Source organism: Takifugu rubripes, chromosome 6 (assembly GCF_901000725.2).
Source record: "Takifugu rubripes chromosome 6, fTakRub1.2, whole genome shotgun sequence".
Lineage (NCBI taxonomy): Eukaryota > Metazoa > Chordata > Actinopteri > Tetraodontiformes > Tetraodontidae > Takifugu > Takifugu rubripes.
Window position 1 is genome coordinate 172855 of NC_042290.1, and position 16154 is coordinate 189008.

Sequence of the window (16154 nt, forward strand, 5' to 3'; positions counted from 1 at the left end):
AAATTTACAGACAAACGATAATCCGATAAACGGGTTCAAAAGTTATCCACGAAGGAAAAAGTTTCACGATAGTCCAGGAGGGTATAGCCTGGGTATTCCGGACCCCGGCAGCCTTGGCCTATAACAGCATAACTAAGATGTGACCTAACGATTAGACGACCCCCTAAGTATGATAATCTGTCTGTCTATGATAGTAACTGGAACTACAGAATTAGTAACAATAAGCTTTTTCAAAGAGGTAGGTTTTAAGTCTGATCTTAAAACTAGCAATGGAGTCAGCCTCCCGTACCTCTCCTCTCCTTCTCCTCTTCTCTCCTCTCCTTCTCCCTCTCCTCTCTCTTTACCCAGCCAGCCATCAGCAGGAGGGTCCCCCTACATGAGCCTGGTCCTGCTCAAGGTTTCTTCCTGTTAAAGGGGAGTTTTTCCTTGCCACTGTTGCTTGTCTGGGGTCAGGCCCTGGGATTCTGGAAAGCGCCTTGAAACAATTTTGATTGTATAAGACGCTATACAAATAAAGATTGATTTGATTTGAATAAGTCCAATATATATTTATAGTGTTTCAGAACCTCTATGGTGCCACACATGGTCAAAGATACAAATTTGGGATGGGAGATATGATGAGAATATACAAAATGAAAGGTGTGTTTGACAAAAAAAATGAATTTTATAGACAAAGTGTTAACTGTAGCTGAGCCAAGTCAAATACTATGACAGGGAAGTTATGGGCGGGGGGGGCAAAGCTGCAGAGTCAAAACAGCAGGTGACACTATCCAAGGCAAATCAAGTCACTGCCAAACAAGGAATATAAGGATAAGGATAAAAGACTTTATTGATCCCACATCGGGGAAATTGCACATTACAGCGGTAGCCCGTGGTGTACAATACAGAAAAGTACTAAAAATAAAAATAAAAGACTCTTATGTTATGTACATTGCTGTGTACATTGTACAGTATATACAGAAATTATAAAAAAAAATTATGTACAGGAGTGTCGGACAGTGTGAAGACAAAACAATAAGGTGCAAATGAGATGTGCAAATAAGACATACCAGAGGTAGGATGATTTGTTAGTGCAAATATGCCAACCCTGGGTTATTGGTGCTACATTAAGAGTTGTGAATATTGTACATTCTGACTGCAGTTGGGATGAATGACCTGCGGTAACATTCCCTTTTACACCGTGGGTGTAACAGTCTGCTGCTGAAGGAGCTGCTTAAGGCCCCCACAGTCTCGTGTAGGGGTGAGAGGGGGTGTCCATAATTGATGTCAGCTTGGCCAACATCCTCCTCTCACCCACCTCATCAATGGCGTCCAGAGAGCAGTCCAGGACTGAGCCAGCCTTTCTGACCAGCTTGTTGAGTCTCTTCCTGTCCCTCTCTGAGCTTCCACAGCTCCAGCAGACCACAGCGTAGAAGATCACTGATGCCACCACAGAGTCATAAAAAGTCCTAAGCAGTGTCCTGCACACTCCAAAGGACCTCAGTCTCCTCAACAGATGAAGACGACTTTGGCCCTTCTTGTACAGGGCGTCTGTGTTATGAGTCCAGTCCAGTTTATTGTTGAGATGAACACCCGGGTATTTGTACTCCTCTACGATCTCAATGTCCAAACCCTGGATGTTCACGGGTGCAATGTGAGAAGCCCTCCTACTGAAGTCGATCACCACCTCCTTTGTCTTGCTGGCGTTGATGCGCAGATGGTTCAGTTCACACCAGGCGACAAAGTTGGTGATGACCTCCCTGTATTCCAGTTCGTTCCCCTCCGACACACGTCCAACGATGGCTGTATCGTTGGAGAACTTCTGGAGGTGGCAGCTGTCCGAGTTGTGGCTGAAGTCCGATGTGTAGAGAGTGAAGAGGAAGGGAGAGAGAACTGTACCCTGCGGGGCCCCCCGTGCTGCAGACTACCACGTCGGACTCACAGTCACGGAGCCTCACGTATTGTAGTCTGTTGGTGAGGTAGTCGGGGGTCCAGGCAGCCAGGTGACAGTCGACTCCGGCTCCCTCCATCTTCCCTCTCAGCAATGATGGCTGGATTGTGTTGAAAGCACTGGAGAAATCAAAGAACATGACTCTCACAGTGCTCCCGGTGCTCTCTAGGTGTGAGAGTGACCGGTGCAGCAGGTAGATGACAGCGTCATCCACACCAATGCCCGGTCAATAAGCAAACTGTAGAGGGTCCATCTTGCTGTCCACCAGCTGTCGGAGGTGGGTGAGAATGATCCTCTCCATGGTCTTCATCAGGTGAGAGGTTAAAGCCACTGGCCTGAAGTGGTTGGGCTCCCTGGCGTGCGCAGTCTTAGGAACCGGAACCACACATGATGTTTTCCACAGTAGTGGAACTCTCTCCAGACTGAGGCTCAGGTTTAAGATGTGCAGGAGTACTCCACAGAGCTGATCTGCACAGTCCTTGAGTAGTCCGGAGTTGATGCCATCAGGGCCAGTAGCTTTCCTTGTCTTGGTCCTCCTCAGCTCCTTCCTCACCTGATCAGCTGTAATGGAGAGGCGAGGTGTGACTCCTGGTGGGTGAGGACGGGGATTGGACTGTGGGGGTCGATCTGGCAGGGGGGTGGAGGGAGGTGGCGTGGTGTGAGGAGAGGGCTGCCGGTGCCGGAGGTGTTACGGGGGGAGAGGTGGGATGGTGATCAAATCAAATCAAATCAATCTTTATTTATATAGCGTCTTATACATTCAAAATTGTTTCAAGGCGCTTTCCAGAATCCCAGGGCCTAACCCCAGACAAGCAACAGTGGCAAGGAAAAACTCCCCTTTAACTGGAAGAAACCTTGAGCAGGACCAGGCTCATGTAGGGGGACCCTCCTGCTGATGGCCGGCTGGGTAGAGAGAGAGGAGAGGGAGAAGGAGAGGAGAGAAGAGGAGAAGGAGAGGAGAGTAGAAGGAGAAGGAGAAGGAGGGGGAAGAGGAGAGGAGAGGAGAGGAGAGGAGAGGAGAGGAGAGGAGAGGAGAGGAGAGGAGAGGAGAGGAGAGGAGAGGAGAGGAGAGGCACAGAGCACAGAAACACACACAAGAAGAAACTATACAACGGGTCAGCGGGGCCGGAGGTCATCATGCAGCTCCGAAAGGCGGCGATACCTGTAAATAAACAGAGAGGGGAGGGGGGGGGGGAAGCAGAAAAACTACACAGGAATCATCATAACTAGTCTGCTGGATGAGGAGGAGGAAAGGAGAGGAAACCATGACCCAGTGGGGTGACAGAGGCCTGTCAGGTGATCATGTTTCTGGACCCTGGCAGCCTTGGCCTATAACAGCATAGCTAGAATGTGACCTAATGATTAGACGACCCCCTAAGTATGATAATTTTTCTATCTATGATAGTAACTACAAAATTAACAACAATAAGCTTTTTCGAAGAGGTAGGTTTTAAGTCTGATCTTAAAACTAGCAATGGAGTCAGCCTCCCGTACCTGGACAGGGAGCCGGTTCCATAGCAGCGGGGCCTGGTAGCTAAATGCTCGGCCCCCCATTCTACTCCTAGAAACTCTGGGAACTACAAGTAGACCAGCATTCTGAGAGCAGAGCGGTCTATTGGGCTGGTAAGGTATCACTAGCTCCTCCAGGTAGGATGGAGCTAGGCCTCTGAGGACCTTGTAGGTCAGAAGAAGGGTTTTAAAAATTATTCTAAATTTAACGGGCAGCCAATGAAGCGACGCCATTACAGGAGTTATGTGATCTCTTTTGTCAATACCTGTCAGAACTATGGCTGCAGCATTTTGGATCAACTGGAGGCTTCTTAAAGAGTTGTTTGGACACCCTGATAATAAAGATTTATAATAATCCAGCCTGGAAGTAACAAAAGCATGAATTAACTTTTCAGCATCATGCCGCGTCAGTAGCTTCCTGATCTTTGAGATGTTCCTCAGGTGAAAAAAGGCACTTCTAGAGACTAATTTAATGTGTGAGTTGAAGGAGAGATTTTAAACAAAAGTTACTCCTAGATTCCTCACAGAGAGACTAGATGTTAATGAGATACCATCTTGAGTGTTCATGTGATCTAATCCAGTGTTTTTCAACCACTGTGCCGCGGCACACCAGTGTGCCGTGAGATATTATCAGGTGTGCCGTGGGAAATTATCAACTTTTTGTGCCTGTGCGGTCTAGCGCCTGGCAGAGTAACCATGTAGTACTCTTCCATACCAGTAGGTGGTGGTAGGTAGGTAGCTAATTGTTAATTGCATTGTGCTTGGAGACAAGCAAATTAGTGACGCATCGATGCCGCGGCAGGTGACGTTTACGGTGGCGTTGTGGATAGCGGGACAGCGGTGAGAGTGATGGATAAGTTTTTGAAGAGAAAAAATTCTGGCTCTGAACTGGACCCTGGACAAAATCCAGACCCAGATGAAGGCCCCAGTATGAGCGGAGGTCAAAAGAAAGCAAAGACGGTGACGTCCAGCAAAGTTTCTGGCGCGAGGCAATACAACGAAAGCTATCTTTCATTTGGATTTACTTTTACCAGAGATGCAACGGCGCCAACTCCATTGTGTTTGGTATGTGGTGAAAAGCTCTCCAACAGTGCTATGGTCCCAAGTAAGCTTAAACGCCATCTCCAAACGAAACACCCTTCACTTCAAAATAAAAATGTTGAGTATTTTGTTCGTATTTGAGTATTTTATTCGTATTTTGTTTGTCGCGCGGCAAGGTGCTGGCCCGTGTGTATGAGCTGCGAGAGGAACTTTAACTTTAACACTGCTCCCATTTTCCACAACATATCTGTGTGAGGTGAGCTTTTCAAGCCTGACTGCTGTAAAAACTAAAAACAGAGAAAGACTGAGAGCTGTGGAGGAAGAGCTTCGTGTGTGTCTTTCATCGATTCCTGCCAGGATATCAGCTCTGTGTTCATCCAAACAGGCCCAGGTTTCACACTGAGTGAGTAAAAAATGGAAAGATTATAAAATACCTTTTTCGTTTTGTTTACTTGATTCCTATTCAAGACACTATAATATAACATGATTCTTCAGTGTTAAAATAAGCTTTTTTTCTGCTGGTGGTGTGCCGCAAGATTTTTTCAATGAAAAAATGTGCCTTGGCTCAAAAAAGGTTGAAAAATACTGATCTAATCTATCCCTGAGAGGTTCAGGACCAAACACCATGACCTCAGTTTTTCCTGAGTTAAGGAGGAGGAAATTTGAAGACATCCACGATTTTATGTCTTTAAGACAGGTCTGGAGCTTCACTAACTTCTCTGTCTCCTCTGGTTTCATGGATAAATAAAGCTGAGTGTCATCAGCATAACAATAAAAAAATTATCCCATGCTGCCGAATAATGTTCCCTAAGGGAAGCATGTACAATGTGAAGAGGATTGGTCCAAGTACAGAACCTTGAGGGTTTATTATCTATCAGATAAGTATGCTCTAAACCAGTCTAGTGCTGTCCCTTTAATCCCAATCACATGTTCCAGTCTATGTAGCAGGATGCTGTGATCAACTGTATCAAAAGCAGCACTGAGGTCCAGCAGAACCAGCATAGAGACCAGTCCATGATCTGAAGCTATGAGAAGATCATTAGTAACTTTAAGAAGTCCTGTTTCTGTGCTGTAAAGAGCTCTAAAGCCTGACTGAAACATCTCAAACATGTGGCAGCACAGTCAGGTCTGGGCTTTGATGAGTGGGAGAGGCAGGGGCAGCACAGTCGAATCTGTTGAAAAAGGAATTCAACTCGTTTGCCCAGTCCAGGCCCCCAGATTCAGGGCCCCTCCCGCTGTCCTTTGTGTGGCCTGAGATGGTTTTTAGGCCTCTCCAGACTTCCCTGGCGTTGCTCCCCTTGAGGCGCTCCTCCAGCTTCCTCCTGTAGCTGTCCTTGCCTCTCCTGATCCCCCTTCTCAGCTCCTTCTGGACTCTCCTCAGCTCCTCCAGATCTAAAAACCCTCTTCTTCTCATTCAGCAGGGCTTTTAGATCAGGGGTCACCCAGGGTTTGTTGTTGGGGAAACACCGAACCTTCCTGGTAGGCACGGTATTATCCACACAGAAGTTGATGTAGTCCGTGATGCAGGTTGTCAGGCCGTCGATGTCCTCCCCATGAGGCTCACATAACACATCCCAGTCTGTGGTGTCGAAGCAGTCCCTCAGAGCCATGCTGGTCTCCTCAGACCAGCTCCTTACATACCTCTTGGTGGGTGGTTGTTTATTCACCATAGGTATGTATGCAGGGGACAGATGAACCAGGTTGTGATCAGAACAGCCCAGCGGGGGGAGGGGGGAGGAGGTGTATGCATCCTTGGTGTTTACATACATTAAGTCCAAAGTTCTATTGTCTCTTTTGTGGCATTTCACATATTGGGTGAAGGTTGGGAGAGTGGAGGACAGAGAAGCATGATTAAAGTCACCAGAGATGAGGAGGAGGGACTGGGGGGACTGCGATGTCTGAAGCTTTGAAACTATGGTGTGTACAGTCTCGCAGGCAGCAGCGGCATCGGCCGATGGAGGGATGTACACGGTTATCGCGATAACATGCGAGAATTCCCTCGGGAGGTAATATGGCCGAATGCTAACCGCTAGCAGTTCAATGTCTTTGCTGCAGTACTGCTCCTTCACCCCGATGTGCCCTGGGTTACACCATCTATCGTTCACAAACATCGCAATGCCCCCCTCCTTTCCTCTCATTAGCTTTCCTGTCCGCTCTCACGAGTGAAAACGTCCAGGGTTACGTGTGAATCCGGCGAGAGTCCATTCAGCCAGGTCTCTGTGAAGCACATGAGGCTACACTCCGGTACTCCCTCTGTAGCCTGGTTAGCGCCGACAGCTCATCCATCTATTAGGGAGAGATCTCACGTTCCCCATGATGACCGACGGTACAGATGGTTTATACCGTCTTTTCTTCTCCCGACGCATTGTCCCTGCTCTGCATCCCCTTCTCCGTCTCCTTAATTCCATGGGGATCACCAGTATTTCCGCGGGGGGGTACCCTCGTGTTGCTCAGTGCTAACAGCTGTTCCTGGTTGTAAACAATGGAGTCATGGTTGAAGGGGTCAGCCGATGTAGATTTAAATAGTCCCAGAAGGACGAAAAGACAAAAAGATAGTCTTGCAAGTTGTACACCCGAAGGTGCACACTTCCGACCGAGACTGGTACAAAAGGACGCACGAAAAAAGTATAAAAACATACTAAAACATGTAAACATGCTCGTAGCTACTGTAACAAGCTGCCACTCGTGCGGCACCATCTTGGAATATGTCAGCTGCTTTATTTGTGTTGCAGTACCTGCCCCAGCTGGGCCAGGCAGGTACCTCTAGATGGCAATCTAGCCCATCAGTTTTTGGGGGGAAGGCTATAATAGGCCCTGCCTGAAGACCATATGGCTCTTCTGGGGATAGTCTCGTGACCAGTGTCCATTCCGACCACAGTAGTAGCAGGTGTCCGAGTCTTCCTGACCCTGGTTCAGTGGTTGCTGTCACGTCTGCGGTGGGCCTTGAGATGGGGCACGTGGAGGGCCTCCTCCGTTGTGTCGTCTGGCGCCATCTGGTGGAGGATACTTGAGGAGAGCCAGTTGTTTCTGCTGCAGGGCTCTCTTTGTATGCTTGTCCTCTTCCTCTGTAGCGGTCTTTCTTTCCTGCTGTCGTTTGTATTGGTGATCAGCGTGCATTACCACCATGGAGAGTCATTATTCTGGCCATTTCAGAAGATGTCAGGGTCTCAAAAAAGGTCAGTCAGAGCTTGTGCCATTGTAGCTCCTCTTTTGTCCGGATGAGGGAGGTGTTTTGCAGCATCCACAATGTCCGCTTCTGTCCAGGGCCTGTTGTCCCGTTCTCTTGTCCCTCTGGTGGCCATAGGGGAGAATGATGTTCTTGGGCTAACCCCACAGGCTGTCTTGGATTTCTAGCTGTCCTGTAGAGATGGAAAAGGGGAAGAAGAAGGGGTTTCTTCCATATCTGTTATCGCGTGTAATTCTTTTGCTGATAGTTTCTTTCTGCTCATCATCTCATTCTTTTTCTTATTTAAATTGTCCCTCAGGGCGGACAGTTGTCGCACACTTAACAATCCTCCCTCCGAAAACCCATACTGTTCACACCACAACCTTACATACACACAACTTTCCGGCTCCAACTTTTTAGTCATTATGTCCATTACTGGAGACAGCTGGTCCTCAGCACCAGACATTCGACTCTTACCTTACTCTGCAAGGTTCCCATGGTAACCTGATCCTGTTTTATTGCAACCTGGTCTTGTCTTGCCAACTCACAGGGATTACTTTGGTGTTTAATTTGTTTTGTAACCTGGTCTCGCCTTTCTAGCTCACAGGATTTTGTTTTGTAACCTGGTCTTGCCTCAATGACCTCACAGGAATTTGTTTCAAAACCTGGTCTCGTCTCAATAAACTCACAGGAATTCCTTTGATGTTTACTTATATTTGTAACCTGGTCTCGCCTTTCTGGCTCACAGAAATTTGTTTCATAACCTGTTCTTATTTCAATGAACTCACAGGATTTCCTTTGATGTTTATTTATATTTGTAACTTGGTCTTGTTTCAATGGGCTCACAGGAATTCGTTTTGTGTTAACTTAAGCTATTTAATGGCAGCCAGTTAGCAGAGTAAGGTCAGTGTCTATCCTACGCAGTGATTAGTTTCAAATAAAAGGATAAATACGTCTTACCAATTTAATTCAGCCGTGGAATTCGAAGAATCCTGTAACCGTTGATCGGGACAGCCTCGGTCCTCCCCCTCCTTACAATTGCGCAGGTGAGGATAAATTGCCTTTGGTGGATTCAGGTGACCAGCCCCACGGTCCCGACAGACGTACCCAGGATCCCACTTCTGACACCAAGTTTGTCACGGAATTTAGCCGTTTGGAGAAGTAAACGTTACTGCGTAGAAGATGATTTGTTCAGTCAGTTGGTCAGGATACATGCACGGAAGCATGCATCCTATTAAGGATGGGCCGATCCCGTGGTATCGATATATCGATACTCACAAGCTACTCATTTGGCATCGATTTAAAAAAAATAAAATATCGATATTAACTAAACCCCTCCCTGGGCTACCACCTTATCGTGGTGAGGGGTTTGCGTTGTCCCAATGATCCCAGGAGCTATGTTGTCTGGGGCTATATGCCCCTGGTAGGGCCACCCATGGCAAACAGATCCTAGGTGAGGGATCAGATGAAGCGTAGCCCAGACCTCCTAATGACGAAAAACAATGTTGGTACCAGGTTTCCCTTGCCCGGATGCGGGTCACCGGGGCCCCCTCCTGGAGCCAGGCCTGAGGGTGGGGCACGTTGGCGAGCACCTGGTGGCCGGATCTCTGCCCATGGAGTCCGGCCGGGCACAGCCCGAAGAGGCACCATGGGACCCCCCTTCCTGTGGGCTCACCACCTGCAGGAGGGGCCAAGGGGGTCGGTTGCATTGTGTTTTGGGTAGCAGCCGGAGGCAGGGACCTTGGCGGTCTGATCCCCGGCTGCATAAACTGGCTCTAGGGACATGGAATGTCATTGTGAGGGTGATGTTTTGGTCACCCGCGCTATTCGTTCACTAGACTCAGATCAACCACGCAAACAACAGGAGTTCCTTGCAAGGGAGAGCTGAGCAGCAGTTCAAGCTTCCTCTCTCAACTCCGTTCGTCTGCTGCTCGCTCACCTCTTTTATTTGGTGCACACAGGATTTATGTCAATCTGACCTCACGATTCCTTCTCTTCCTATCTTTACGACTTCCTCGTGTCCTTGAACACGGTACCTCCAGGTGCTGGGTACATAACAGCTCCAATACTTGATTCAAACACTCATACATTCCTTTTCTTAAACATTCCTTAAACACTCTAAATCTACTCACTATAGCATTGAAACGATAATAGTAATAACAACAATAATTCTTCTCACATCACCTCTCTGGTGGGAGAGGAGCCTGAGTTGGTGCGCGAGGTTGAGAAGTTCTGACTAGATATAGTTGGCCTCACCTCGACGCACAGCAAGGGCTCTGGAACCAGTCTTCTCGAGAGGGGTTGGACTCTTTACCACTCTGGAGTTGCCGATGGTGAGAGGCGACGGGCAGGGGTAGCAATTCTCGTTGCTCCCCAGCTCAGTGCCTGTATATTGGAGTTTACCCCGGTGGATGAGAGGGTAGCCTCCCTTCGCCTTCGGGTGGGGGGACGGATCCTGACTGTTGTTTGTGCATATGGTCCAAACAGCAGTTCAGCATATCCACCCTTTTTGGAGTCCTTAGAGGGAGTGCTGGAGAGTGCTCCTTCTGGGGGCTCCCTCGTCCTCCTGGGTGACTTCAATGCTCACATTGGCAATGACAGTGTGACCTGGAGAGGGGTGATTGAGAAGAACGGCCCCCCTGATCTGAACCCGAGTGGTGTTTTGTTACTGGACTTCTGTGCTCATCTGAGATTGTCCATAACAAACACCTTGTTCAGACATAAAGGCGTCCACATGTGCACTTGGCACCAGGACGCCTTAGGCTGAAGATCGATGATCGACTTGTGGTTGTGTCATCGGATTTGCGGCCGCATGTTCTGGACACTCGGGTGAAGAGAGGGGCGGAGCTGTCAACTGATCACCACCTGGTGGTGAGTTGGCTCCGATGGTGGGGAAGGATGCCGGACAGACCTGGCAGGCCCAAACGTGTTGTGCTGCTGGGAACGCCTGGCAGAGTCCCCTGTCAGAAGGAGCTTCAGCTCATGCCTCCGGGAGAGCTTTGACCATGTCCCCGGGGAGGCGGGGGACATTGAGTCCATGACATTGAGACCATGTTCCGTGCCTCCATTGTTGAAGCAGCTGACCAATGCTTTGGCCGCAAGGTGGTCGGTGCCTGTCGTGGGATGCCGTCAGGCTGAAGAAGGAGTCCTATTAGGCCTTACTGGCCTGTAGGACTCCTGAGGCAGCAGATAGGTACCGGCAGCTACGGCCGTTGCCGAGGCAAAGACCCGGGCATGGGAAGAGTTAGGTGAGGCCATGGAGAACGACTTTCAGACGGCCTCGAAAAGGTTCTGGACCACCATCCCGCGTCTGAGTGGGGGGAAGCAGTGTACTGTTAACACTGTGTATAGTGGTGATGGTGTGCTGCTGACCTCAACTCGGGATCGGTCGTGGATCGGTGGAAGGAATACTTCGAGGACCTCCTCAATTCCATCAACATGCCTTCCAGTGGGGAAGTAGGGCCTGGGACCTGGAGATGGGCTCGCATATCTCCGGGCTGAAGTTTGCCGAGGTAGTCAAAAACTTTTTGTTGGCAAGGCCCCGGGGGTGGATGAGATCCGCCCAGAGTTCCTTAAGGCTCTGGATGTTGTAGGGCTGTCGTGGTTGACTCGACTCTGCAACATCGCGTGGACATCGGGGGCAGTGCTGCTGGATTGGCAGACCGGGGTGGTAGTCCCTCTTTTTAAGAAGGGGGACCGGAGGGTGTGTTCCAACTATAGGGGGATCACACTCCTCAGCCTCCCTGGTAAGGTCTATTCAGGGGTACTGGAGAGGAGTATCCGCCGGCTAGTCGAACCTCGGATTCAGGAGGAGCAATGTGGTTCTCGTCCTGGGTGTGGAACAGTGGACCAGCTTTACACCCTCAGCAGGGTCTTCGAGGGTGCATGGGAGTTTGCCCAAACCAGTCCACATGTGTTTTGTGCATTCGACCAAATTTCCCTCCTCCTTAACTCAGGAAAAACGGAGGTCTTGGTGTTTGGTCCTGAACCTCTCAGGGATAGATTGGATCACATGATCACTCCAGATGGTATCTCATTAACATCTAGACTCTCTGTGAGCGCTGGAGTGGCTTCCTGGTAACGTATTGCGTCACTTCCTGTCTTCTCAATCGTTCATTGGTTGCACTGTGCACGGTGTGTTGTATTCACTTTACTTAAAATTTGAACACTTGGGACATTCTAGTCACCTGATAACAACAGTGAGAAACAACCTATATTAAACAAATACAGGGCTTCGCCGACTATTAGCATTAGCATGGCCTCACCGTCTGTTTCACCCAGTGTCTTTGTGTGTTAGTGAAGGGAATAGGTGCAGAAAGTGTAGTTTATTTACAGCTATGGAGTCGAGACTTGGCGAGCTTGAGACGTGGTTCCGCAGCTTGGAGTTAGCTGGAGTTGGAGTCAGGTAGCCAGGAGAAGCTAGCTGCTGCTTAGATCACATGATCAAATCTCTCCTTCTACTCACGCATTAAATTAGTCTCTGGAAGTGCCTTTTTTCACCTGAGGAACATCACAAAGAATAGGAAACTACTGACACGGCATGATGCTGAAAAGTTAATTCATGCTTTTGTTACTTCCAGGCTGGACCATAGTAATTCTTTATTATCAGGGTGTCCAAACAACTCTTTAAGAAGCCTCCAGTTGATCCAAAAATGCTGCAGCCAGAGTTCTGACAGGTATTGACAAAAGAGATCACATAACTCCTGTAATGGCGTCGCTTCATTGGCTGCCCGTTAAATTTAGAATAATTTTTAAAACCCTTCTTTTGACCTACAAGGTACTCAGAGGCCTAGCTCCATCCTACCTGGAGGAGCTAGTGATACCTTATCAGCCCAATAGACCGCTCTGCTCTCAGAATGCCGGTCTACTTGTGGTTCCCAAAGTTTCTAGGAGTACTTTTAAGATCAGACTTAAAACCTACCTCTTTGAAAAAGCTTATTGTTACTAATTCTGTAGTTCCAGTTACTATTGTGCAGAGGCAGCCTGTTGTCACCCGCACAGTGAAGAAATGGTCCGAAGAAGCCGAGGAGGCCCTGAAAGACTGTTTCAACACAACCCTGTGGGATGTATTCAGCGACGCCCATGGGGAGGACATTGACAACCTCACCAACTGCATCACGGACTATATTAACTTTTGTGTGGAGAACACCGTACCCACCAGGACTGTACGGAGCTTCTCCAACAGCAAGCCCTGGATCACCCCAGACATAAAGGCCCTCCTGATGGAGAAGAAGAGGGCTTTTGTGTCTGGAGACAAGGAAGAGGTGAAGACTGTGCAGAGGGAACTGAGGAGGAAGATCAGACAGGAGAAGGACAACTACAGGAGGAAGATGGAAAACCAGCTGCAACAGAACAACATCTGTGGCGTATGGAAGGGACTGAAGACCATCTCGGGCTTCAAGGAGCAGAAGTCCCAACCTGTGGGTGACCGGGGGTGGGCTAACGACCTGAACTTGTTTTTCAATAGATTTGATCGGGTACCCACCCCTCCCCCAGCCCAGTCTCCTCTGCCGCTACCCCCGCCACTGTCTGTGCCCCCAATAGACTGTTCCTCCTGTCCCCCTTCCCCCTCATGAACTTCAGCCCACACATTCCTGACACTTCACACTCTGGCCCATGCCCATCCCCCCCACCAACACCTCCCTGCTCCAGCCTGTCCCTCACACCACACCAGGTGAGGAAGGCCCTGAAGAAGAACAGGGCCAGGAAAGCGACGGGTCTGGATGGCATCAGCTCCAGGCTCCTGAAGTCCTGCGCAGACCAGCTGTGTGGGATCTTCAGTTTTACGTTCAACCTAAGCCTGAAGCTGGGGAGGGTGCCACAGCTGTGGAAGACGTCCTGCATCGTCCCAGTGCCGAAGCCACCGCACCCTAAGGAGCTCAACAGCTACAGGCCGGTAGCTCTGACGTCTCATCTGATGAAGACGCTGGAGAGGCTCATCCTCGCCCACCTGCGCCCACTGGTGAGCTCCTTCATGGACCCGTTGCAGTTCGCCTACCAGCCGAGCATCGGGGTAGACGATGCCGTCATCTACCTCCTCCACACCTCCCTCACTCACCTGGAGAAGGCTTGGAAGCACTGTGAGGATCATGTTTTTGATTTCTCCAGTGCATTCAACACCATCCAGCCCAGGCTGCTGGGGGACAAGCTGCAGGTAGCTGGGGGCTGATAACCACCTCACAACATGGATTTTGGACTACCCTCACACAAGACCACAGTTTGTGAGGGGTGAAAGGCTCCGAGTCAGATCGGCTTCTCTGCAGCACTGGTGCTTCCGCAGGGAACAGTTCTGGCTCCTTTCCTGTTTACCCTTTACACCGCGGACTTTTTTCACAGAGTACATCTTCATGTCACCCTTAGAAGTTCTCTGACGGCTCTGCTGCTGTCGGCCTAATCACTGATGGGGACGATACGGAGTACGAGAAACTAATCAGGACTTTGTGGACTGGAGCCTAAGGAACAACCTCCAGATCAACGCTGGCAAAACCAAGGAGCTGGTGGTGGATTTCCGCAGGCGTAACAACCCCCCGCCTGCACCAGTGCAACTCCTGGGAACTGATGTTGACGTGGTGGAGTCCTACAAGTACCTGGGTGTTCACTGTCATGACCTCTTGGCTCTGAATGACCAAACATAAACGGGGAGACCACGCACTTTTAAGGATTTTAACAAAAGGGATTATTTGAAAAGTAAAGTGAGAAGTCAGTGGTAAAGGTGAAAGCGGTGAGTGCAACAGGGTATAACAGAATCCACGAGGGGTAATCCCAATGAGGCTTTAACAACGGACTGGCACTCTCAAGTGGACGTGTTCGGCAGGGTTTCCAGTTTCGCCCGGCAGCAGCTGACCCTCGGCCCCGATCAGCCCCATCTCCGTCCCGAACACGGGTTTTTAAGCCATCACCCACCTGGGCTCATCAGGTTAATGAGCCCCACACCTGGAGTGGTGGCCTCCCCAAACAGCTCCAGACAGCTCCATCTGCAGGCCAACACAACACCCAGACCAAGCGCGCCAAAGACACTATGTCCCAAATATTAAACCCAGACTTGAGGCCACCTAGTGGGCCGTCACCTCACCTAAACAATAACCTGGACTGGACAACACAACACAGACGCCCTTGTCATCATTTAAACCGTGAGGCCAAGCACAGTTTCATTTGATGATGCTTGTGCAGGTATACGAGGGTCCACGAGTTGTAGAACAAATCACGAGTTGTAGAACAAAGACTCCTTAGAAAATGAAGATGTGCGAGGTCAGCAACCTTCAAAATGCTACAGGTTATCATGCTAACCTTGTGGACGATGAAGTAAGTAGATGGAAAAGTACTGAGAGAAAGGCGTAGTCGCTAAGCATTATAAAAGGGACATGTTTGTTACATACATGCTGTTGTTTGCATGTGTTCTGACTGACTTCTTAAACTCTTAAAAGCAGCATTTTGACTTTGTGTTAACGGAAGAAAATCCTCGACAAACTTGGTGTCAGAGGTGGGATCCTGGATACATCCGTTGGGGACCCGACCGAGGGGCTGGCCACCTGAATCCACCAAAGGCAGATTCATACTCAACCCCACATTTTTCAAGGAGGAGGACCGCGTCGTCCCGATCGACGGTCACAGGATTCCTGAAATCCATGCCAATTGGTAAGACAATTTTAATTTAATGATAAAATGGAAATGGTCCGAATGCTGTTTTTTGAAAAAAGACGAGCCTTGAATGTGACTAAAACACGCAAAGTCGCTGTGAGCAGTAAAAGCAAGACCAGGTATTAAAAGTCCAGTGAGCATTAAAGCAAGACCAGGTATTAAAAGTCCTGTGAGCAAAGCAAGATCAGGTAAATAAGTACTGTGAGTCGGAAGACAAGACCAGACGAAATGGGAAAAGTCACAAAGTAAGAGTGGACCATGACAACTGTCCCCACTTATGAAAATAATGACAGACAAATATGGGCCCGAGTGTTGTTCATATATGGGAAAATGGTGTTGTAAACAATATGGGTTTCCTGAAGGGGGATCAGTGAGTAAAAGGCAAATAGAGATGTTGAAAACTTGAAAAAGAACAGAATAAAACCAAAACCAAAGGTTCCCGTTGAAAGATGAACGAGAAATACAAGACATGTTAAACAGTTACGTAACAGTTAAAGTGCTGGGAAACTGAATGTGATAAAAGGGACAGGAAACAGTGTCAGAAAGTATTAACACAGTTAAAGTGGATAAAAGTGGACATGGGAAAGACAGGGCAATATGCGTCTCCTCCCCCTCCTCCCCCTTACCTCTATCCCTCTCTGCAGAATGACTGGAGCGCCAACGCCGGACAGTCCACCTCTCTAGAAACGACATATCCACCATCGGCGAATTTATCCGCCACCCTACATTCCGTCACCAGGTCTGCCCAACCCTCCACCGCCTCATACACCCCAGCGGGCCCCCAGCCCGCTCCTTCCCCCTCCACCTACTTCGGAAGAGATGCAGCAACTCAGTACCTCACAGCCCAACCAGCGGTCCATGGTCTGAGTC